Source organism: Chionomys nivalis, chromosome 13 (assembly GCF_950005125.1).
Source record: "Chionomys nivalis chromosome 13, mChiNiv1.1, whole genome shotgun sequence".
Taxonomy (NCBI): domain Eukaryota; kingdom Metazoa; phylum Chordata; class Mammalia; order Rodentia; family Cricetidae; genus Chionomys; species Chionomys nivalis.
The window spans coordinates 6,887,867-6,912,309 of NC_080098.1; the positions used below are offsets into that span (position 1 = coordinate 6,887,867).

General features: G+C 39.3%; 1 protein-coding gene across 3 annotated transcripts in view; it reads left to right on the forward strand.

Moving 5' to 3' along the window:
- Positions 1 to 24,443, forward strand: part of Znf438 (zinc finger protein 438) — a 142,873-nt gene that overhangs the window by 21,463 nt on the left and 96,967 nt on the right. For 2 of the 3 annotated variants that reach the window (XM_057787516.1, XM_057787518.1), the window contains exons 2-3: positions 11,436 to 11,513; positions 14,869 to 14,955. The gene's annotated coding sequence lies outside the window, so the exon portion shown is untranslated. The remainder of the gene's footprint in view (positions 1 to 11,435; positions 11,514 to 14,868; positions 14,956 to 24,443) is intronic. The other variant, XM_057787515.1, reaches the window with a different exon arrangement.

A 24,443-nucleotide genomic window follows, 5' to 3' on the forward strand; every position in this document is an offset into this window, starting at 1 on the left:
GGACTGGAGTGCCTTGGTGTTCTTGTAGAGGACCTGGGTTTGGTTCCCAGCACCCACGTCAGGCAGCTCACAACTGCTTAAATCCAGTAGTAAGGGTTTAATGCTCTCTTCTGGCTGCTGTGGCCACATGTGTCTACATGTGTGCACTTGGTGCTCATTCAGATGAACAAGAAACACAACTAAACATAAGTAAAAAAAAATTTTAAATTCTTGTTTCCATTGTAGTTGAGGTTTTTTTAAATTATTTTTTTAAGTTTTAGCTTTACTTAATGCAGTTGAAAATTTTTATTTTAAGAGTCAAGAATCATATGAGGTTGGGATTGTTCTTAGCATGTTTAAGGCCCTGGACTGCATCTATCCCTGTGCAAAAAGTAAAAATGAATGAAAAAAAGGAGGATCAAATGACTGCCTTTTAATTTGTCTAAATGTTTAAGAATTTTACTTTTTGTTTTTCCTTGACATGATCTGAGGTTTTAATCACAGAGAGTTATTACATTGTAATTTTGATAATTATTTTTTTCATTGCTTTTTCTATGGGCATAAAGATTATGAAACTCTAATGTTGTTACAATTTTAAATAAATTTCTAGTTTTTCCGAATAGATGTTAAAATAAGCTTTAAGAAAGTTGTTAAAAATGTATTCTTGTACCTTACTAGTCCTCAGTATTTTCTTAACCTGTTCCTGTGTTATACCTTCAAAAGATCATTGTTTCCCTTTTTTATTGACCACCTTCATGTTGTTTCTTTTCACATTAGACTAGAAAAGTTTGCATTTGATATTTTCTGTAGTGAAGTATTAGGTCAGAATGATGGGAGTGGATTATATGAGAAGCAGTACCAGTTACTTCATAAGTCTGCGGACTTGTTTCTGGGGTGTCTCTGACAGTATCACCCTTGATATAGTACTGTGCCCAGCTTATGTCCATGTCTGAACCCTAGAAGGCCCACTCCTGGCTGCTCTTAGGGAGATAATTTGTGCTTTGGTGACCTGATTTGTCCCTGCTTTATGAGCCTAGATCTAGATGATCTGTAAGAAAAGGAATGGGATGAAAAGTCAGCTGTGGCCTGGAACAAGGAGGAAAGTTAGAATTTTAAAAAGTGGTACCAATATGATACAGCCAAGTTAAGAAGTTAGGAAGAGCCTAAGAGAAGAGAGTTTTCATTACAGCAACCTTCAGGACATTCAGATTGTTAGAGTGATTTTAAGTAGACATCTTTTGGCTTTTTTTTTTTTTAAATCAAGTCTTATTTGACTTTCTGTGTGTGGCTTATTGAATGTACACAACTTAAAGGGAAGAGGTAATCTTTTTATATAGAACTATTTTGATTTATGGTTTCCTGGAGGGTTTATGAAACCCTCCTCTTCCTTGATTAAATGTGTCCAGTGGTTTTAAAGCTTCATAAAATTGTGGGTATGACCCTTTCTGGTACAAGCGGGTATAGGGAGGCCACTACAAAGATTGTTGAGCATTGTGTAACAACTGTGAATGGCATGACTAAAAAGAGAGTGAGGTTTAGATACTGAGATCATCAACAAGCAAAGATATTTTGTTAAAATATAAGACTGAGACTAATAATGAAACCAAAAGTGTATAAGATACTTCCTTTTAAAAAGATAAAATGCTTTTGCTTTTTTTAAAAAAGAATTATAGATCAAACCAAAGTTCCCTTGCATGACCCTTTTGTCTTCCCAAGATTATTTTGTCATTTATTCTTTCAAATCATGTAACACCTGTATACATATGCACACACAGAGCACACGGAATAGCAGTTTTGTTTTAATAAACTGTGTCAGTTGCTGCTTCATTTAATAAGACCGTTTGTCCTGTTTTGGTTTTCCTACTCTAGATATCATAGTAAATAGCATCTGGCATCTACTGCATGGTGGTCCCTATGTATTAAGGCAAGACATTTAGCTTTCTTCATAAAGTTTAGTCTTAGAAGCTGCATAAAAACCTTGTGATAACTCATCTACAGAGAGAGTTCCAGGATAGACTCCAAAGTTATACACGGAAATCCTGCAACATCAACAAAAACAAACAAAAGCACCAACAAAACCAAAAAACCTCAAGATGTACAATTCCACCTTCATCTTCCTTTTCCTTTATAATACTACATTAGTAATGCTGTAAACTTTGCATCTTAAGACTAAAATTTTAGGATATTTTTAATAAAGTGACATGAAAGCAGAAAGGAAGCTTAAGGGATTGGGTGTGGATCTGGAATGGGGAAAGGAATAAATAAAATATTTTCTTTGGAATGCTATAATGAAACCTGATATTGCATATTCTAATTAAAGTTTTCTTCTTTAGATGCCTTTTAGAAGTTGGTAACAGGCCAGGCGGTGGTGGCACATGCCTTTAATCCCAGCACTTTGGGAGTAGAGGCAGGTGGATCTCTGTGAGTTTGAGCCAGCCTGGTCTGCAAGAGCTAGTTCCAGGACTGGCTCCAAAGAAACACAGAGAAACCCTGTCTCGAAAAACAAAAACAAAACAAAAAAACAAACAAAAAAAAGTTGATAAGAAGAGAGTTTTTTGTTACTTGTATGTTACTGGCCTTTATCAGCTTCCATGGAGTCCAGTGTATGTGGTGCCAGAGGCTGGAGACAGGAAGGCTGTGATTCAGGAATGAGGTGGCAGCATACGTCATTCTGGGGAGGGATCCAACCCTGGACATTTCCTCAGTAGATGATAGCTTAGAAGCCTGTGCCTGTGATGGTAGCCTTATTTCAGAGACAGTAGTAGTAAGTATAAAGCTAGTTTGAAGGATGTTTGTTTCTGAAGGTGCCTTTGTTGTGGGACTTAGTCATATTGGTGTAAAGAGAGAGGTATTGCTGCAGAGGGATCTCAGAACTGTTCTAGGAACTGTTGGGAGAGAGTGGTATTAGGTAGACAAAAAAGTGCTTCTATGTACCTGGTTTGGGGGAGCTTGGCTGAGGAGATTTTAACATTCCATGATAAACATTGTTAGTGAGTGGGTTAGCTGTCAGAAATGTCTAACCCCTCTCTGTTGTTTAACCAAGGACAGACTTGAAAAAGACTTGTTATACTGCTTTAACCAAGTGATAGTAGTAGTCGTCACCTTACACTGTGACCAGGTTGAGATTTCATGGATGCATTGCTAAGAGTGCTGAAGCAATTCAGCACGCGGGGAAAGCATGAGCGCCATTGGCTTGGTTGTGTTTTTGGAATCACATCTGAGAGCCATCATTAAAGAAATTGACAATTGTTTAAAGCAACTGAGAAGCCTGCCATTTCTACCTCACTTGCTACTTTCAGTCTCACTGTGCCATTTATTGTGTGAAAAAGTACGGATGTAAGTAATTAGTAGAAAAATCGAAACAAACCTGTGGGCCTTGAAGAAGGCTCTGTGCTGTGAAAGGGTTATTTGGTTTTAATCTTGATTCTTCTGGATAGTTCTTGTGACTCTCCTTGGTGGTTTGCTTTGTCATCTCCATATCCACTTTCAGGTTTGGTTTGGTTTGCATGATTTTCATAGGAGACCATCTATCCTAAAGTTAAACCAGTGGGGAAAGTGAGATTTCTTCCAGAGGGACCTGTGGAGTTCCATTTGATATTTAAGCATATCCATTTGGAAAGAGCATTTCCCCCCTTTGTTTTGTTGCCCCCACCATCTGAAGAATGTGTGTGTGCATGTTATGTTTAATTAGTATCTTTCAGTTGCATCTGTTCATTTAAACTGAGCACTTCCTCTTTGCCAAAAGCAGATACATTAGCAAGAAATCCCAACCAGGACCTTGTAATGATACCTAAGACCTGCACAGTCTCATCTGCTTTCTCAAATTAGCTAGAAATGTTTCAACTTTTTTTTTTAGCTAAGCTAGTCTTTAAAATGGTTTATAATCAATGGAATTGCCAAGCTTCTGGCTTAGAATATTGAAGAAACTTTTACATAGAGTAGATAAAGGATGGAATAAAATTGTCTGATTGGGTCTCTTATTTATTATGGAAAGAATGCTCTCCCTGAAGACTGAGTGGGAACAAGATGTTTAACTGTCAGCCAGGGTGGAGGCCTATTTGTTGGTTAGCTTTCAGGTTCCATGTTCCCCCACTTGTGATGAGCCTGCCAGCTATCCCATCCCTCCCTTCCCACCCACTCTTCTCATTTCTCTTGGACAAGGCAGTGATACAGCGCATATGTGGCAGTTAGAATTAGAAGCCAATGTCTGTTTTCTAGAGCAGCACCATGTCATCATGTCATTGTAGATTTATGCTCTGCTCTCATGCGTGTGGATAAAATGCCTCCTTCTCTTTCCTGTCCACTCTGATCCTGGCTTGTGTATATTCAAGCAGTAGGACTCCATTTATCACAGGCAATAGGAAGAAGCTCAAAGATAGAAAAGGGTTACTGTTCACATTTCCTGTGCAGTTCCCTCTGATCTTCCTGAGCTGTAATTCCTTCATGATGTTAAACGTTCCCAGGCTCCTTTAACCTTCTTGCCTGCTTGTACTGGCCAAGTTTGTCCCAGGTGATTATGTAGGCGAGCAACCTCCTGTTTCAAGAGTAGCAATCGCTTTCTCCGTGAGATGGGCCACGCTCCCTGCTTTGCAGTTCCAGAAAGAAGCATTTGATTTAAACAACAGAACAGTAACATACTAGTTTTTAAAATTGGTATCTAACAACTGTTTGTTGTCACAGTGGGAGTTCAGCCTGTCTTGATCCAGAATCTTCATGTTTGAATGCAAACACATTGTCCTTTAGAGTCGACATTCTTCCTCCTGAAGCCACCCTAGAGAAATGGGTTTCAATTTAAAGGAGCACATTTTGACCTTTCCATCACACTTTTAGCCAGTTATCCAATCAGTCATCAGAAGTTGCATCAGGTACAAAGTGGCAACACTCCTAATTTTTTGACAGTTCAGAAAATCAGGTACTCCCTTCCGTCTTTCTAGTTTTAAGAGTATACAGCAGGCCATTTTGATTCCATGTATAAATACATGTACTTCTGTGGCTGGAAAATGTTTTCTATCTTTGCCTTTCTCTGTTAAGCTTTAGAAGAAATTTAATGCCATGAAGTCTAAATATGACAGCACATACCTGTGACCATTCTGCTCCATCTCAGCTTTCACTAGGACATAGCTCCCTTGGCATATTGGCTCCCACTGCTTATAGCAGACCTTCCTTCTCTTTTAGCATCTTGGAGCCAAAGGACCTGGGGACAGAAGTTAAAGCAAAGGAATTTTTAGAATGATGTCAGTTTGTTGTCACTTTGGCAAAATAATCTGTTTACAATGTGATAAACTGTTTGTAATGCAATCTACCCACAAGTGATGCAGTTTTATGTGGATGTGGGTGGATAAGTCCTTAGATTTATTATGTTTGGATCTTTTAGGAGTCAACAGCATGCTTAATGTTTCTCATTTGTCTCTAGTTCTATGGTATAATATAAAGCTGTTACATAATAGATATCAGTAACAGGGTTTTTGAATGGATGATACTGTAAATTGCTTTTTGTAGATTCTTTTTTTTTTGTTTTTGTTTTTCAAGACAGGATTTCTCTGTAGCCTTAGAACTTGTCCTGGAACTCACTCTGTAGACCAGGCTGGCATCGAACTCACAGAGATCCACCTGCTTCTGCCTCTCCAGTGCTGGGATGAAAGGCGTGAGCCACCATTGCCAGGTGCTTTTTGTAGATTTTTGACCCATACGTGCATATTTTATATCTGCTGCCCTCACCCTTTGTTAGCTTCAGATGGTAGACACTGCCCAGAATCATTTTGCCATGAAACAGTTAATTTTGTCCCAACATTCTGCACCCAAAGTTGTTAGGTGGTCTGTAGTTTGCTGGCCTAGTCAGGATACTGCTCTCTCTACCACAGAAAACAAAACAAAACAAGGATGTAGTGAACAGTTACTTCAGATACAGCCTATGAATGTTTCCCAAGCTATGAACAATTCACCGTTTTCACAACAGAAAGCACAAATTTCTCCCAAGGATGAACTGTTTCTAGGGAAAGTACTGAATAGCATACCAGTAAGCCAGCAGGCATTGTCTGAACACTAATGTGAGCTCTGTGTCTCCCAGTGTGGTCTCCCCAAGAGTGTGAGAAATCTTACTTCTCCATCTAAGGTTCCTTAGACCTTTCAGTAGATGGTCCAGTCTAAAGGCAACTAACCTAAAGTAAATCCGGTGTGATTGCGTAGAGTGGGAGACTGAGGGGAGGAAAGTCTTTTGGACTGGGGTGAAGGAGTGGTGAAGGATCTGTAGAAGAAGTGCGAGTATGACATTGAACAAACAGTTGTGGTCTAGTTGTAAAGAAGTGGGGAGGCCCTTTATAAGCACGTGCCCTGCTCCCTGCTAGACTTCTCTCCATTTCAACTTATTTGCTCTTTGTTCTGCAATAGAATTCAGAGAAGCCTCTGCCCATGACATAGCTCCTTTAGCTACCTTAGGATGGGTTCAATAGAAAATCCGTCTCACATTCTCCTTCCTAGTTTAACATTGTCGCAGAAAGCTAGGAAGAAATATTGGGAAGTAGAATTTATGATTACATAATGGTTCATCTAACCTCACTAGCAAGATCAACTGCACACAGCTGAGTGATGTCTTGATTTGAATTTGAGCATAAAAAGAAGTATTTCCAGATTCACTACTTTTGCATATATACGGAGCTGAAGTCATTATAAATGTAATTCCCTGTGAATTTTATTCACGTCTGATTCTTTTATAATAAGCAATTCTTGTATATTTATTTATTTATTTATTTATTTATTTATTTATTTATTTATTTATTTATTATGTATACAATATTCTGTCTGTGTGTATGTCTGAAGGCCAGAAGAGGGCACCAGACCTCATTACAGATGGTTGTGAGCCACCATGTGGTTGCTGGGAATTGAACTCAGGACCTTTGGAAGAACAGGCAATGCTCTTAACCTCTGAGCCATCTCTCCAGCCCCGCAATTCTTGTATTAATCTTACTAAATATTTAGCTGTACTTTTTGTTTTGTAATACAAATTTAATTTTTTCTCTTGAAACCCTTGATTGTATTTACTTGAAGAAAGCAAACATACCCAGTACATTTAATTTTAGCATCAGTCTTTGCAAATGGATGCTTCCATTACTTGGTCACAGGGACAGCAGCACAGAGACCACACCTGGCTCTCAGCACTAACACACTCAGACCATCTAACTGCTTTGGTTTCTAGGTCTGCTGCCAGATTCAAGTTTACATAGCTTGTGCCTGCTTCTTGATATGCCCATTGTCCAATGCATGTGTTGCTGCCAGTGAGATATGAGCCATTTGACTTCCCACACTGTTTTGTAATGATCTGGAGTCTTTCAAGATGTCAGTTTGTATTCCGTGATTAAAGGGTTTGTTGGCTAATTTTAGGGGATTTGAAAGTAATCATAGTGTGTTTTTTTATAGCCCAGATTTCCTGCATTTGAGCTTGGACACACCCACTCTATCCTTCTAATTTCTTTTCTGTCTTCTTTAGAAATTCTTATTAAAAATCTCATGCAGAGCAGGTTTCGAAGTGTCTCACACACACTGCACATGTTTGCATGTATACACAGTGTCACTGAAGCTTGTTGTCATGTTGCTCTCAATGATAGCGTTAACCCAACATATGAAAAGTTATCCCCACGGGAACAGAGGGGCAGTTGAGGTGGTAGGAAACAGTAGAGAGATATGGTTTTTTTTGTTTGTTTGGTTTTGTTTTACTGTTTCTATATGTTTTTTCCTTTAAACTCCTTTTGTGACCTTAAGATTAAAAAGTAAAAGAAAAATCTTACTTTTAAAAGATTACTTACTTAAAACTTTTATAAGTACTAGCTTCTTCTCTGTCATCAGTAAACTCACATTGTGTAGAAAACACAAAAATTTGTAAATAGCTGTATCTGAAATCAATTTTCCATGTGCAGTAAAGGAAACCTAATTGATAAAATTTTTGTCTTACACTGTGCCGCCCTGGTATCTTACAGACACTTCATGGCTGCTGTCAATGCACTGTGCTCTCCCCTCCTTGGATGTTTCATCATGGGTATGGGGAACAGGTATACCTTACTGTGTCTGTGTCTGGAATCCAGCAGGCACTTCTTCACAAATTCACAGCCATTCCTAAAGAATTTGTTAGTGCTGGTTACTGTCAGGTCCGTTGGGGATTTTTGTTTGTTTGTTCTTATGTAACTTACTAAATTTGATCTTTGACAGAGTTCATGGATGTATATAGTATACTATGATTATATCCCCCAGCATCTCTAGATCCCCTTAAGTACTTCACCCCTGTCTACAAGTCCCTTTCTACCATTCAAGGGTTTTTGTTGTTGTTGTTCTTTTGTTTTGTTTTGTTTTGTTTTGTTTTGTGACTCACTGAGTTTAACTGGGTCAGTGGTGTTATCATGGGTGTATTAGTCAGGATTCTTTAGAGAAACAGAACTTATAGAATGCACGCCCACACACACTCACACACACAAAGATTTATTTATTTGAATGGCTTACAGGCTGTGGTCCAGCTAGTCCTACAGGCTATCTATTGATGGGAGGTCTAAGAATCCAGTAGTTGTTCAGTCTGCAAGCCTCAATGTCTCAGCTGGTCTTTGGTATCTGCCAGAATCCTAAAGAAGTGAACTCTAACACCATTGAAGGAATGGGCATTTTAACAAGAGAGAGAGCAAGCTTGCAAAGAGAGAACAATTGTCCTTCTTCCATGCCCTTATATAGGCTATCAGCAGAAGGTATGGCCCAGATTAAAGGTAGATTTTCCCATTGCAAAAGATCTGGGTTAAAGGTGTATCATCTCACTTCAAAGATATGGATTATAAATGGGTCATCCCACTTCAAATGATTTAATTAAGAAAAAATAATCCTCACAGGTGTGCCCAGCATTTGGCTTTTAGATAATTTCTAGATGTAGTCAAGTTGGCCACCAAGAATAGCCATCATAATGGGTGGAGTTGAACTGTCCACTGAAGCCGGCTAAGCCCACTAGTGAGTAGACAACTGAAGATAATGGGACCCTTTTTCCAGAACCCATCAGTAACCAGTACTTTATCAGGTAGGGTAGGGCTCCATGAACCTTTCCCGTGTCCACAATTGAGTGTTAAGGCCTAGTCTTGTGCAGGCCTATTGCAATCAGCTGAAGCTGCTGTGCTGTCATGATTACATTGACTGCGTTGTGCCTACAAGATAGCATCCCTCCGCCCTTCTCACCATCTTTCAGCTCTTACATTCTTTCTTCCCCTTCTTCCTAGATATCCCCTGAGTCTTGGAGTCCTGTTTGGGGCTGAACATCAGTTGTCACTTTTCTCAGCACATTGGTCAGCCATGCATCTCTTAATTCACTACCATTAATTACATAGAGAAGTTATTCTGAGAGTAACATTTGCTAGACCCTGAACAGCTGTTTAAAATATTATCTCTTAAGAGAACTATATATTTTTTAATTATTTTATTTTATTTTTTGAGATTATAATATAATTATATCTTTTTTTCCTTTCTCCAAACCTATCCATCTACCTCTCCTCACTCTTTTTCAGAGTCATAGTCTCTTTTAAATTAATTTTTGTTTTATACACACACACATATACACACACTTACACTTTTTTTTCCTAAATAACAACCTGCTCAGTAACCAATAACCTGTTACTCCTATGCATGTTCTCAGGGCTAACCATTTGTTATTAGATAATCAAAAATAACTTTAAAATACAGCTTAATAATTTTTAAATTTGAGTATCAGCCCTAAGAAAATATTTTAAGTGATAATCATAAGTAGTATAGTTTACTAATTGCATTTCTTTCTTCTAAATCTCCCAATTTTTAGAAATTTATTTTCTTCCACCATCTTCCTGAAATTTCTAAGATCTCAAGTGATCATTGAGTTTATCTCAGTCTACTTTATTCCTTGAAGAGACAGAATTGGGCAGCCCCACCCCCTTTTTGCCTTTCTTTCATTGGTAGATAGCAGTCTCGTGTGGGATTCCATCCTTACATAAATAAACCATTTACGAGCTGAGCAGACTCCAGCTCACGGCAGTACAGTCATAGAGACCATTCCGAAGTTGACCTTTCAGACAGATGAGTGTGCTGTGTCTGTTGGTCACAGATTGGACTCTGATGTTCTAGAACAGAATTCTTAAGGTTACAGTAAATGCCTCTGCTTAGAAAGATAGTCTATTACAGACCAGATCACCTGTGTTTGTCACTGTGTGACAAGGTTGATAATGGCTCTAGTTGGTAGGCTGGGCTGATTGATGGGGTCATTAATCTAGCTCCCACTCTGAAGGACATCATCATCAGTGAGTTTTTAAAAATATTTTACTTCTGTTGCAGTTGTGCCAGTTTCTTCTCGTCTTGGTTACTACAGTAACAAAAGAGATTTCTTGCCCATGGAGTCCTCTCATAGTATCTCGTCCATACGCTAGTATATAAATAATCACATTCATTTAGAGATCATGTGTTTATGTATGCATGTCATGTAGGGGTGTGTGTGAGTGCCGGTAGCATATGTGTGAAGGCCAGGGGAAGACATCAGGTGTTGTACTCTATCATTCTCTACCTTGTTCTTTAAGCCAGGGTCTCTTACTGAATTTGGAGGTACTATAGCCACTGTACTAGAGTCACAAGCCTAGTAAATCCTCTTGACTCCAATGCCAGAGCTGTCTTTGTTTGCCATCATGCTACAGTTGTAGGCAGAACTGTATGCCCATGCCCAGCTTTTTACTTGAGTGCTGTGATCCAGACTCGTGTTTGCAATGCATTTTCTTATCCACTGAACGATCTTTCCAGCCCGATAGCTATGCTTTTAAAATATAAAATTGAGTATGATTTTATCTAGAAACTTTTGTGGCTTATTTTAGGTATAAATTGAAGCCCAATGTGCTAAATCTAGTATTTAACTCCTTAACTACAACCTCAACCTAAATCCACCCCCACTGCATTAACTGCCTGCCAGCCTCCTGTTGCCCGCCTGTATCTTCTTCCCAGAATGCAGAGCCTTCCCTCATTTTCTTGTAGAAATTAAAGTCCCAGAAGCCTTGTATTATTTGTAGCACTGGCTGACCTACCTAGTGGACTCTTTGCTGCTTGTCTGTCTGGAGGTTTGTGAGATTCTTGAAAATGGGAACTTCCTCTTAGTCAGCCTGGTGGCTCCGTGTTCACCAGGACAGTGACTAGACCTCCAGTGTTTTTCTTTAAAGCATGCTTCAATATTAAACAACATTTTCTCTAAGTTTTATTATTCTGAAGTAAAATCAATGAAGAGCAATATTATATATCTCACTTTTCAAACTCTCTGGGCAGGATAGGGTTTTATTTTAGGTTCTTAAATGACTCATAGTATGATGAATGTCAATTTTATAGTGCTTCATATAATTTTTATTATTTTTTGGGTGCAACCATCTAATTAGTTTCTGTAAGGTACTTATCAATTCTTTCTGTTTTAACGCTTCCATTACATTTGCTTTCAGATAAAGATGAATGTCATGCATCATCCAATATGAATGTCTTGGAAGTTAGAAGACACTTGCTAAGCCAGCTTACTTCATGTAAGTCTTAGCTATAGCTCAACACAGACTTAAGAGCAAAGTATAAAGGTGATTGACACATTTGCCACTTTGTGACTTTCATATTTCTCAGAGTACCTTTTACTTCTCTTGTATGTGAAACCTTTCTTGGTAGGTCAATAACTTCTAAAATCCATGGTGCTGTTTTTAATACATAATATCTGTGATCTTCTGATGCCTGTGGTGGTTTCTGCTAAACCAAGCTTGCTGCTTCCTCTATGTCTTAAATCCCATGCATATTAATTTTGTTTTGTGATAAAACATCATAATGAAGACAGCTTGTGCAAGAAACAGTTAGTTTTGACTTAAAGTCCCAGGGGGTCACAGTCTATACAGCAAGGTGGAAGCAGTATGCAGGTGTGGAAGCTGGAGCAGGAAGCTGTGAGTTCACACCTTGAACCACAAGCATAAAGCAGAGAGAGAAAGAACAGAGAGAGAAGGTAGGGGCGGGGAGATGGAGAACACACTGAGAATAGTGAGGCCTCAGAACCTGTTCCTGGTGGCATACACCCTCCAGCAAGGCCACCCTCCTAGATCTCTCCAAACAGTGGCACCTACTAGGGTCCTACTATTCAAATACATGAGCTTTGGGGAGAGGGCCAGTATTCAAGCTGCCACACCAGGTAAAACCTTTATGAAGTTTCAGCTTCCATCTGGAAGTACTGGCTCGTCTTTCTCTCTCTGCTGCCTATATCTAATGTTTGTTTGTATTCCTATGCTTTAACCATGTAGCTTTGTGTGTGTGTGTGAAGTTTATATCTGCTATCTCCCATCCTAGGTTAAGGTTACAAATCAAAATCCTTCCTAATTTTTGTTTCCCGTATAGCATAGACTTTAATAGTGTTCATTAATACTCATTTAGCAAACTAAGAATGTACTGGATTTCTTCCCATCTTGCCCTCTGGCATTCATTCTCATGGATACTTCTGACCCATGTTCATGGCAGCTAGTTATTCTTGTTATACTCTTCTGGTTGCTGTCTTAGCCTAGGAAAATACTGAACATAGTGCAATTAACAAGAAACAGTCCCAATCTCAGAAGTAATCTTTATTGCAGAAGTTCATGTCTGACCTGTTGTTTGGAATACAGAAAACATTTTCCCACAAAAGCAGTGTTATAAATAGTGGTTTTTTTCTCAGCCAGCACTCCCAGGACTGTTTAAGCCAAAAGCACCAGTGCTGCTTCAACTCCAGGCAGCTGCTATGTATTATACTGTTTTGTGGAGAAGCTGTACCTCTGTGTCTAGAAGGCTCTAGAGATGCATTGTGAACTTTATGGGCTAAGCTGGAGCTCTGGTAGTCATGCTGCTGGCTGCTCTTCTTCCAATGCAACTTGGCTTTGGGCACTGTGTCATAGACATTGGCCTATAAGCTCTTGACACTAAACCACTGGTTCTCAACTTATGGCACGACCTTTTGGGGGTTGCATGACCCTTTGATAGGGACTGCATATCAGATATTCTGCATATCAGATACTTACATTATGATTCATAGGAATAATAAAATTACAGATGTAAAGTAGCAATGAAATAACTTTATGGTTGGGGGTCACCACATATGAGGACATGTATTAAGCACATGTATTAAAGTATCACTTCTTTACACTGAGGGAGAAGCGCTCTGGTTGGTCCTCCCCGTGGTGGATTAGGATGGGCTCAGCTGTCCCTTTGCTTGAGAGGGCCATTTGAAGCAGATGAAGAGCTGTTTTACTATCCTTTCTGCTCATCCACATATAGCATAATACATATGCATGGGGAATATATAAACATGGAAATCATTCTATCTATAGGGAAAACACATTAATAGATATTTGACACCACGTCAGGTTTTGTGAACAAGTGATTATCATTTCTACATGGGCCTAATGATGCTTCTAGTGAACAACATGTCACTGTGTGCATACACAGCCCTGAAAGGTGACAGCCTAACTTGTCAGACTAAGAAAAATATCTTCATAAATTTAAGAGAATATAATTTATTCAGTGATCATTAAGTGTTGCACACATGAGTACCTGATTTATGCTTAATACTGTCAAAGCTAGAGGCTAGGAAGAGTGAACAAAAGATGCTAGAGAAAGTTTACCTTCCCCTAGGGGCCTGAAATACAGGGTTCAAGGTGTTAAAGAAGCATCCTCAGTAAAAGTGTCATTGCCATAAAATTTTTTACAGAGGAAATTAGTGGGTTTAGGATGCTCAGAATGGTAATCCCATTGTGATTGCCATGTTTCTAAAGATAGTGCTGGAGGTTCACTGGTTTCAGAAGAATGGAGGAGCTGTAACTAGAGTTAGGGAAGAAATGATAGTTTAGGAGATAGTCTGCCTGAATAGAGGGCTGGAAACAAGCAAACTGCCACCACTGTCTGTCAACTTAAAGGAGATCAAGGGGATACAAATTGCAAAGAAAGCAGTCAAAGTATCACTATTTGAAGATGATATGACAGCTGCCCATGGGAGAACAGGACCAGGTACAAAACTCATCTTCCTGTTTTCATTAGAATCCATCTAGATTTATACATGAAATTAGTTAGTAGTTTAAAAGAACACTACTTAATAACTAACTGATGTTTTAAAAACAAACAAAACAAAACCAGGGTGCAAGTCAAATGAAACATATTTATGGACCAAATCTGGCTCCAGGTGGCATACCTGAGAACCTCTGCCTTACATGTTTTGTTGGCTTCTTAAGTCCATTCCTCCCTTGCATGTCATCTGACCTGGCTCTACTAGAGACAACTGCCCATTTGACCTAGGAAGTAGGCAGTGTTAGCATTAGGAGTCAGGAAGGAGTTAGCATCTCAGGACCAGGGAGTGCTACTTGCCATGGACTGGTGTGGCAATAATAGGTGGGAAAATTAGTTAAGTGCTTCATTCTTGGCAATTCAGAATTGCCATCCAGATTTCTTAAAGCTGCTAGTCTCAGAATCTTACCTCAGAACTGTTAAATAGTTTCTGAGGCATAGGTTATCAACCTGTTTATCTTTTAAAGCTCCCCCACTAATTTTGATATCAGCTTAGATAGAAAACTCCTGGATTTGAAGTATTGGCCAATCTTAGGAGAGCCAAAAATGCCCTGCCAAGGAGATGGGTCTCTGTCCCTCTGGCAGTAGAGAGTCAGCGCTCAGATGTTTCTGCTATGGGTGTCACGATCAATTGGAATGGAAGAGAAGTAAGAAACAACTTAACTTAGAGTTTGTGTTAGAAAAGGAGAGGAGTCACATTCTAAAGTGAACTGGGTATGTGGGAGTTGGTGATATCAGCCGTGACCCCAGCACACAATTTGTATCATAAACTGATTATACAACCTCATCCTCATTAATTTTATCTCTTTTCTCTTACAGCCTGGCAACTTCAGCAGTAATTTCAGCCAGTTTGCATTTAATGGAAGAAGACCATTGTCTGCTCATGTACATGTCTAATTCATAATAGTAAGTGAGGTTATGTGTATGAGAAATATGACCTTTAACATAATCATTATAAAGCATTTAATAACCTCCTACATATGCAGTAACACAGCCTCAGTCCTGCAGGATCATTCCAGTAGTCAGAGTCATGTGTATAAGGAAGTTGTTGGCATACCATTCTCCAGTATTAAATTGAAATTTGAAGCAGCATTCTAAGTCATGCTGTGCATTTTAATATTTTTGGTTAGTTAAAATGGGAAATCACTTACTTTTCTAATGACAAATCTGTGTTTGCTTCCCAGCTTTAGCACCTATCTTCCTCTTGTATGAGCTTTTCTCCCCACACATATTTGTGACTGGTGCAGCCCCTAGTTACAGACTTTCCAAAATTAGTGTTAATATTGCATGTTCTCAGCACTGGCCAACCAGAATGCAGTGCTTTGCTTTTACCACCTCCCTGGTCAGAGTATTTTCTGCCATTTGTCAAACAGCCATTAGCACCTGGGCTGTATCAAATATGCCATATGCTCATACCAATGAGGATAGTAAGGTACTAAATAGCAGTATAATGTACTGGACTAGAGTTAATGTCATCAGTCTCTGAACTATTGTGCCTGTAATTTGAAAGTTTAGAACAAATTCACCTTTTTGTAAGCATTTTCATAAAATTGCTTTAAAAAATGTTTTCAGGTTTCTGGGAAATGTTAATGGTTTTCAGGGTAGAATGAGCTGAGTGATAGTTACAACTTCTCTAATCCATCTGTGTTCCCTTCACGTGTACATGAAAGAGACAAGAAATTTGGGGCACCAATTACATTGTAAGGACAGTGTTAGGAATCTAGTTGTGGTGATCCTGAGACATGCCAGAGACTTACATAAAACCTTTATCTGTTTAAGATTCAGTCTCCATTGGGAATAGCTGGCAAAGTAGAACTATTTAGACTTCATATCTAAATCTAAAAGAGTATACTTCCTCAGTCATGCTCCTGAGAGTTTGTGACTCCTCTGGATCTACCACACCAGTCCATGCCAAGTAGCACTCCCTGGTCCTGAGATGCTAACTCCATCCTGACTCCTAACGCTAACACTGCCTACTTCCTAGGTCAAATGGGCAGTTGTCTCCACTAGAGCCAGGTCAGGTGACATGCAAGGGAGGAATGGACTTAAGAAGCCAACAAAACATGTAAGGCAGAGGTTCTTAGGTATGCCACCTGGAGCCAGATTTGGTCCATAAATATGTTTCATTTGACTTGCACCCTGGTTTTTGTTTTGTTTGTTTTTAAAACATTAGTTAGTTATTAAGTAGTGTTTTTTTAAAACTACTAACTAATTTCATGTATAAATCTAGATGGATTCTAATGAAAACAGGAAGATGAGTTTTGTACCTGGTCCTGTTCTCCCATGGGCAGCTGTCATATCATCTTCAAATAGTGATACTTTGACTGCTTTCTTTGCAATTTGTATCCCCTTGATCTCCTTTAAGCTGACTTCTTGCTCTAGTTAGAACTTCAAGTACTATATTGAAGAGAGAGAGAGAGAGAGAGAGAGAGAGAGAGAGAGAGAGAGAGAGAGAGAGAGAGAGAGAGGACAGCCCTGTCTTATTCCTGATTTTATTGGAATTGCTTTGAGTTTCTCGGCATTTATATTGATGTTGGGTATAGGCTACTATAAGTTGCATTTTTTATGTTTAGTTATGTTCCTTGTATTGCTAATTTCTCCAAAACTTTTATCATGAAGGGGTGTTGTATTTTGTTGAAGGCCTTTTCAGCATCTAATGAGATGATCGTGTGGTTTTCTTTTTCTTTTTTACTTTGTTTATATGGTAGATTTCATTGACAGAATTTCATATGTTGAACCATCCCTGCATCTCTAGGATAAAGGCTGCATGATTATGATGGATGATTTTTTTTGATGTGTTCTTGGATTCAGTTTCCTAGTTTTTTTTATTGATTATTTTTGCATCAATGTTCATGAGGGAAATTGGTCTGTAATTTTTTGTTGTTGTTGTTGTTGTTGAGTCTTTCTGTGGTCTGGATTTCAGTGTGGCTATGGCCTCATAAAATGAATTTGGCAATGTTCCTTCTGTTTCTCTTTTGGAGAATAATTTGAGGAGTATTGGCATTAGCTCTTCTTTGAAAGTCTGGTAGAATTCTGTGCTAATATTGTCTGGTACTGGGCTTTTTTTGGTTGAGAGACTCTTTATGACTACTTCTGTTTTCTTTGGGACTATAGGACTATTTAAATTGTTTATCTGATCATGATATAACTTTGGTAAGTGGTATCTATTGAGAAAATTGTCCATTTCTTTTAGATTTTCCAATTATGTGGAATACAGATTTTAAAAAATATGACCTAATGATTCTTTGGATTTCCTTGGTGTGGTGTCTGTTGTTATATCCCCCCTTTTATTTCTGATTGTTGTTAATTTGGATATTCTCTCTTTACCTTTCAGGTAGTTTGTCTAGTTGATTTCCTTAAAGAACCAACTCTGTTTCCTTGATTCTTAGTATTATTCTCTGTTTCTATTTTATTGATTTCAGCCCTTAGTTTATTTCTTGCTGTCTATTCCTCTTGCGTGTGTTTCTTCTTATACTGGAGCTTTCAGTGTGATATTAAGTTGCTAGTATGAGTTCTCTCCAATTCCTGTATGTGGACACTCAGTGCTGTGAATTTTCCTCTGAACACCACTTTCATTGTGTCCAATAAGTTTGGGTATCTTGTGCATTCATTATCATTGAATTCTAGGAAGTCTTAAATTTATTTCTGCCTTGACCCAGTTGTCTTTCAGTAGAGTTGTTCAGTTTCCATGAGTTAATAGTCTATCGTTTCTGTTGTTGTTGATATCCAGTATTAGTCTCATGATAGTCTGATAGAATACAATGGGGGTATTTCGTTTTTCTTATATCTGTTGAGATTTGCTTTGTGACGAAGTATGTGGTCAGTTTTGGAGAAAGTTCTGTGAGATTTTAAGGTGTATTCTTTTGTGTTTGGGTGAAATATTCTATAGATATCTGTTAGGTCCATTTGGTTTATAACATCTGTTCCAGTATTTCTCTGTTTAGTTATTGTCTGGAAGATCTGTCCACTGGTGATAGTGGAGAATTGAAGTTTCCCTCTATTGGTGTGTGAACGTCAGTGTGTGATTTAAGTTTTATTGATGTTTCTTTTGCAAATGTGGGTGCCCTTATGTGTGGGGAATAGATGTTAAGAATTGAAATGTCATCTTGGTGGATTTTTCCTTTGGTGAGCATAAAGTGTCCTTCCCCATCTCTTTTGATTAACTTTGATTTGAAATCTGTTTTGTTAGATACTATAATAGCTATACCAACCTGTTTCTTGGGTTCATTTTCTTGAAAAATCTTTTTCTAATCCTTTACTCTGAGGTAATGTCTATCTTTGATGTTGAGGTGTATTTCTTGTATGCAGCGAAAGGATGGATCCTATTTTCACATCCTTTCCAAAGTTAGCTTGTATCTCTTGGGGGTGGGAATTGAGTGCATTGATACTGAGAGATCGTAATGGCCAGTGATTTCTAATTCCTGTTATTTTATTGTTATTGTTGGCGATGGTAGTGTGTGTTTGTGCTTCCCTTCTTTGCTTTTGCTGATATGAGATTATTTCCTATGTTTTCATGTGTGTAGCTCACCTCCTTGGGTTGAAGTTTTCCTTTTAGTTACCTTCCGTAGGGCTGGATTTGTGGATACTGTTTCAATTTGTCTTTGTCTTGGACTATTTTGTTTTCTCTGTCTGTGGTAATGGAAAATTTTTCTGGGTATAGTAGCTTGATCTGACATCTGTGGTCACTGAGAATCTGGAGCACATCTACCCAGGACCTTCTGGCTTTTATAGTCTCTGTGGACTTTATGTGTCACTTGCCCTTTTCCCCTTACAGCTTTTTAATATTCTTTCTTTGTTCTGTATTTTTGGTGTTTTGATTATTATGTGGTGAGGGGACTTTCTTTTCTGGTCTAATCTATTTGGTGTTCTATAAGCTTCTTGTACCTTTATAGGCATGTCCTTTAGTTTGGGAAATTTTTCTTCTATGATTTTGTTGAAAATCTCTTCTAAGCCGGGCGATGGTGGCGCACGCCTTTAATCCCAGCACTCGGGAGGCAGAGGCAGGCGGATCTCTGTGAGTTCGAGACCAGCCTGGTCTACAGAGCTAGTTCCAGGACAGGCTCCAAAGCCACAGAGAAACCCTGTCTCAAAAAACCAAAAAAAAAAAAAAAAAAAAAAAAACCAAAAAAAAAAAAAATCTCTTCTATAGCCTTTGAACTGGGATTCTTTTCCTTCTATTCCTATTATTTTTAGATTTTTGTGTTTTCATAGTGTCCCATATTTCCTGGATGTTGCTGATGCTTGTGTCTGTAGTTCCTGTTAACTTACCTAGATTTTTTTATTTCCTGAATCCCCTCAGTTTTGTCTCTTTCAACTGTTTTTTTTTTGTTTTTTTTTTAATTAATTTATTTACTTATTAAAGATTTCTGTCTCTTCCCCGCCACCGCTTCCCATATCCCTTCCGTCCCCCAATCAACTCCCCCTCTCTCATCAGCCCTAAGAGCAGTCAGGGTTCCCTGCCCTGTGGGGAGTCCAAGGACCTCCCACCTCCTTCCAGGTCTATTAAGGTGAACATCCAAACAGCCTAGGCTCCCACAAAGCCAGTATGTGCAGTAGGATCAAAACCCAATGCCATTGTTCTTGACTTCTCAGCAGTCCTCATTGTCCGCTATGTTCAGTGAGTCCAGTATTATCCCATGCTTTTTCAGACCCAGTTCAGCTGGCCATGGTGAGTTCCCGAAAGAACATCCCCATTGTCTCAGTATGTGGGTGCACCCCTCATGGCCCTGAGTTCCTTGGTCGTGCTCTCTCTCCTTCTGCTCCTGGTTTGGACCTTGGGGTTGTAGTCTCGTGCTCCAATGTGGGACTCTGTCTCTGCAAATAACGAAAGTTTAACTTCTTCCTTTCCAATACGGATCCCCTTGATCCCCTTATGTTGTCTTATTGCTATTGCTAGAACTTCAAGCACTATATTGAAGAGGTATGGAGAGAGTGGATAGCCTTGTCGTGTTCCTGATTTTAGTGGGATGGCTTTGAGTTTTTCTCCATTTAATTTAATGTTATCTGTCGGCTTGCTGTAAATAGCTTTTATTATATTTAGGTATGACCCTTGTATCCCTAATCTCTCCAGGACCTTTATCATAAAGGGGTGTTGGATTTTGTCGAATGCTTTTTCAGCATCTAATGAAATGATCATATGGTTTTTTCTTTCAGTTTATTTATATGATGGATTACATTGATAGATTTGCGTATGTTGAACCAGCCCTGCATCTCTGGGATGAAGCCTACTTGATCATAATGGATAATTTTTCTAATGTGTTCTTGGATTCGGTTTGCCAGTATTTTATTGAGAATTTTTGCGTCGATGTTCATGAGTGAGATTGGCCTGTAATTCTCTTTCTTGGTTAAGTCTTTGTGAGGTTTTGGTATCAGGGTAACTGTAGCTTCATAAAAGGAATTTGGCAATGACTCTTCTGTTTCTATATTGTGAAATACCTTAAGGAGTATAGGTATTAGCTCTTCTTGGAAGTTCTGGTAGAATTCCGCATTGAAACCATCTGGTCCTGGGCTTTTTTTGGAAGGGAGGTTTTTTTATAACAGCTTCTAATTCTTCGCGACTAACAGGTCTATTGAGATTGTTCACCTGGTCTTGGTTTAACTTTGGTATATGGTACTTATCTAAAAAAAATGTCCATTTCTTTTGCATTTTCCAGTTTTGTGGCATACAGGCTTTTGTAGTAAGATCTAATGATTCTCTGAATTTCCTCTGTGTCTGTGGTTATGTCCCCTTTTTCATTTCTGATCTTATTTATTTGCATGTTCTCTCTCTGTCGTTTAATTAGTTTGGATAGGGGTTTGTCAATCTTGTTAATTTTCTCCAAGAACCAACTTTTTGCTTCATTGATTCTTTGGATTGTTTTCTGTGTTTCTATTTTGTTGATTTCAGCCCTCAGTTTGATTATTTCCAGTCTTCTACTCCTCCTGGGCGCATCTGCTTCTTTTTTTTCTAGATCTTTCAGGTGTGCTGTTAAATCTCCAATGTATGCTTTCTCCGTTTTCTTTAAGTGGGCACTTAGTGCTATGAACTTTCCTCTTAGCACTGCTTTCAATGTGTCCCATAGGTTTGAGTATGTTGTCCCTTTATTTTCATTAATTTCAAGGAAGACCTTAATTTCTTCCTTGACCCAGGTGTGGTTCAGTAGTTGACTGTTCAGTTTCCATGAGTTTGTCAGCTTTCTGGGGGTAGCATTGTTGATGCCTTCTAACTTTAATCCATGGTGATCTGATAAGACACAGGTGGACACTGATATTTTTTTGTGTCTGTGGAGGTTTCCTTTATTACCAAGTATGTGGTCAATTTTCGAGAAGGTTCCATGAGCTGCAGAGAAGAAGGTGTATTCTTTCCTATTTGGATGGAGTGTTCTATAGATGTCTGTTAAGTCCATTTGCTTCATTACCTCCAATAATTCTCTTAGTTCTCTGTTAGGTTTCTGTCTGATTGACCTGTCCATTGGTGAGAGAGGTGTGTTGAAGTACTACTAGTGTGTGTGGTTTGATGTCTGCTTTGAGTTTTAGTAATATTTCTTTTACATACGTGGGTGCTTTTATATTAGGGGCATAGATATTCAGGATTGAGACTTCATCCTGATGAATTGTTCCTGTTAGGAGTATAAAGTGTCCATCTTCATCTCTTCCGATTGATTTTAGTTTGAAGTCAGTTTTGTTAGAAATTAGTATGGCCACTCCTGCTTGTTTCTTAGGCCCGTTTGCTTGAAAAACTTTTTCCCAACTCTTTACTCTGAGTAGATGCCTGTCTTTGTGGTTGAGATATGTTTCTTGTAAGCAGCAGAATGTTGGATCCTGTTTTCGTATCCAATCTCTTAGCCTGTGCCTTTTTATAGGTGAATTGAGGCCATTAATATTAAGTGATATTAATGACCAGTAGTTGTTTACTCCGGTTATACTCATTGTCTTTGTTAATAGAGTTTGTGTGTCTCCCTTCTTTGAGTTGTGCTGGTGAACTCGCTAGATGCCTAAGTTATTGTAGGCAGTGTTGGCAATGTTGGATTCCTTGGGTTGTGATTTTCCTTCTAATGCTTTCTGTAGGGCTGGATTTGTGGCTACGTATTGTTTGAATTTGTTCTTATCCTGGAATGTTTTGTTTTCTCCATTGATAGTGAACGATAGCTTGGCTGGGTATAGTAGCTTGGGCTTGCATCCATGGTCTCTTAGTTTCTGTAGTACCTCTATCCAGGACCTTCTGGCTTTCATGGTTTCCATAGAGAAGTCCGGTGTAAGTCTCATCGGTTTACCTTTATAAGTTACTTGCCCTTTTTCCTTTGCAGCTCTTAATATTCTTTCTTTAATCTGTATGTTTTGTGTTTTGATTATTATATGGCGAGGGGATTTTTTTTTTGATCCAGTCTATTTGGTGTTCTGTATGCTTCTTGAATATTCAAAGGAATATCTTTCTTTATGTTGGGAAAGTTTTCTTCCATAATTTTGTTAAAAATATTTTCTGGGCCTTTGAGTTGAGACTCTTCTCCTTCTTCTATCCCTATTATTCTTAGGTTTGGTCTTTTTATTGTGTCCCATATTTCCTGAATGTTTCATGATGAGAATTTGTTGGCTTTGCTGTTTTCTTTGATCAGTGCGTCTATTTTCTCTATGGTGTCCTCAGAATCAGAGATTCTTTCTTCTACCTCTTGTATTTTATTGATTATGCTTGTTTCTGTAGTCTCCACTCGTTGACCTAGATTTTTCATATCCAGCCGGTCCTCAGTTTGTGTTTTCTTCCTTGCTTCCATTTCAGTTTTCATTTCTTGAACTGTTTCCATTACCTGTTTGATTGATTTTTCTTGGTTTCCCAGGGTATCATTTACGTATTTACTCATTTCTTCAAACTTTTTGTTATACTTCTCATCCATTTTTATAAGGGCATTTTTTTACATGTTGTTTGAGGGACTCTATTGCTTTTATAAAGTCAATTTTTTCCACTTCTTCTGTGCTAGGGTGTTCAAGTCCTTCTGTTGTAAGATCATTGGGTTCTGGTGTTTTTATGTTGTTTTTCAGATTGTTGGGTGAATTCTTGCCTTGGCGTCTGCCTATCTCTTCCTATCAATGCTATCTAGTGGGTCTTCTAAAACAGGGTCAGGTTTCCCTGCTGGTCAGGGGCCCTGCATACAAAATGCCCCTGCTCCGTTTTCTGGGTCCGGCCGCAGGCCAAGATCCCTCACACCACTCAGGAGGGTCTCCAGGAACAGGAGCAGGCTCTCCATTCTCCAGGGACCTCGGTCAACAAAAGGTCTAGCACTCTGTAGGCCAGCCACCAAAACAAAGACACTCCCGCTGCCCTCTGCCCCGAGCACCCAACCCAGCCCCCAAACAGGCTGAACTGGGTGATCCTGTGGCCCCGCAGAAGGGAGGGAGAAGGAAGGAGGCCTCTGGGGGCAAGCTGGGATGGACCAGGGAGAGAGAGGTCGCAGCAGAGGAGGAACTGCCCTAGCAGGCTGGCCGGGGAGTCAGAGGGGTCGGGGAATGCCCCCACTCCGTTTCCTGGGTTCCACCATGGGTCAAGAACACTCCCACCACTTAGGAGGGTCTTCAGGGGCAGGTCCAGGCTTCGCGTTCGCCAGGGACCTCGCCAACAAAGGACCTCCCACTTTGGAGGCTAACCACCAACACACCTACTTGAGTTAGTTGTAGTGGGACGATCTGCTCTCAGTGTGGGCTTCACTGTTTCAAGCTTGGACCATCAGAAAATATAAGTTCGTGTCTGCCGAGCCTCTGCCCGCGTCTGCGCCGGTCTGCCTGCGCTGCCGCCTGCATCTGCGCCGGTCTCTCAACTGTTTGTTTTTTTCTTGGCTTTCTTTGAGAGATTTATTAATTTCTTCTTTAAGGACTTGTATCAATCTTTATAAACTTGGTTGTAAGGTTGTTTTCTTGTGCTTCAGCTTTGTTGGAATATTCAGAGCTTGATGTAGTAACAGGATAGTTGGGTGTTTTACTAGTGACTTATTGCCCTGTCTGTTGTTGACTGTGTTCTTACACTGGGGACTAAGTATCTGGGTTTGGAGTGATTATAGGTCTAGGTGCCAATTTCTGAGTTTGTATTTGTTGGATGGGTATTTTGTTCCTTGGTTTCTGTTTCCTCTTTGATTTTCTGATCTTTGTGGCCTGGATTTCTAGAAGCTGGTGTGACCTTTGGTCCAGCAGAGAAACTCTGTCAGAATTGGGGGCTAGACTTCTGGTGGCCAGTATGACCTTTGGTTCAGCAGGTACCTCTGCCCAGAGTTGGGGAGGGGCACTGTGAAGAGGGAAGTGGAGATCAGGAATAGTAGAAGGAACTGAGAGTGTGGAGGTTTCCCGAAGGGCCATCTATCTGGAGTCTAGTGGCCAGTGTGGTCTCTGTCCACCAGGGACTTTCTGTCTAAGTTTTCCTGTCTGTTATTCTA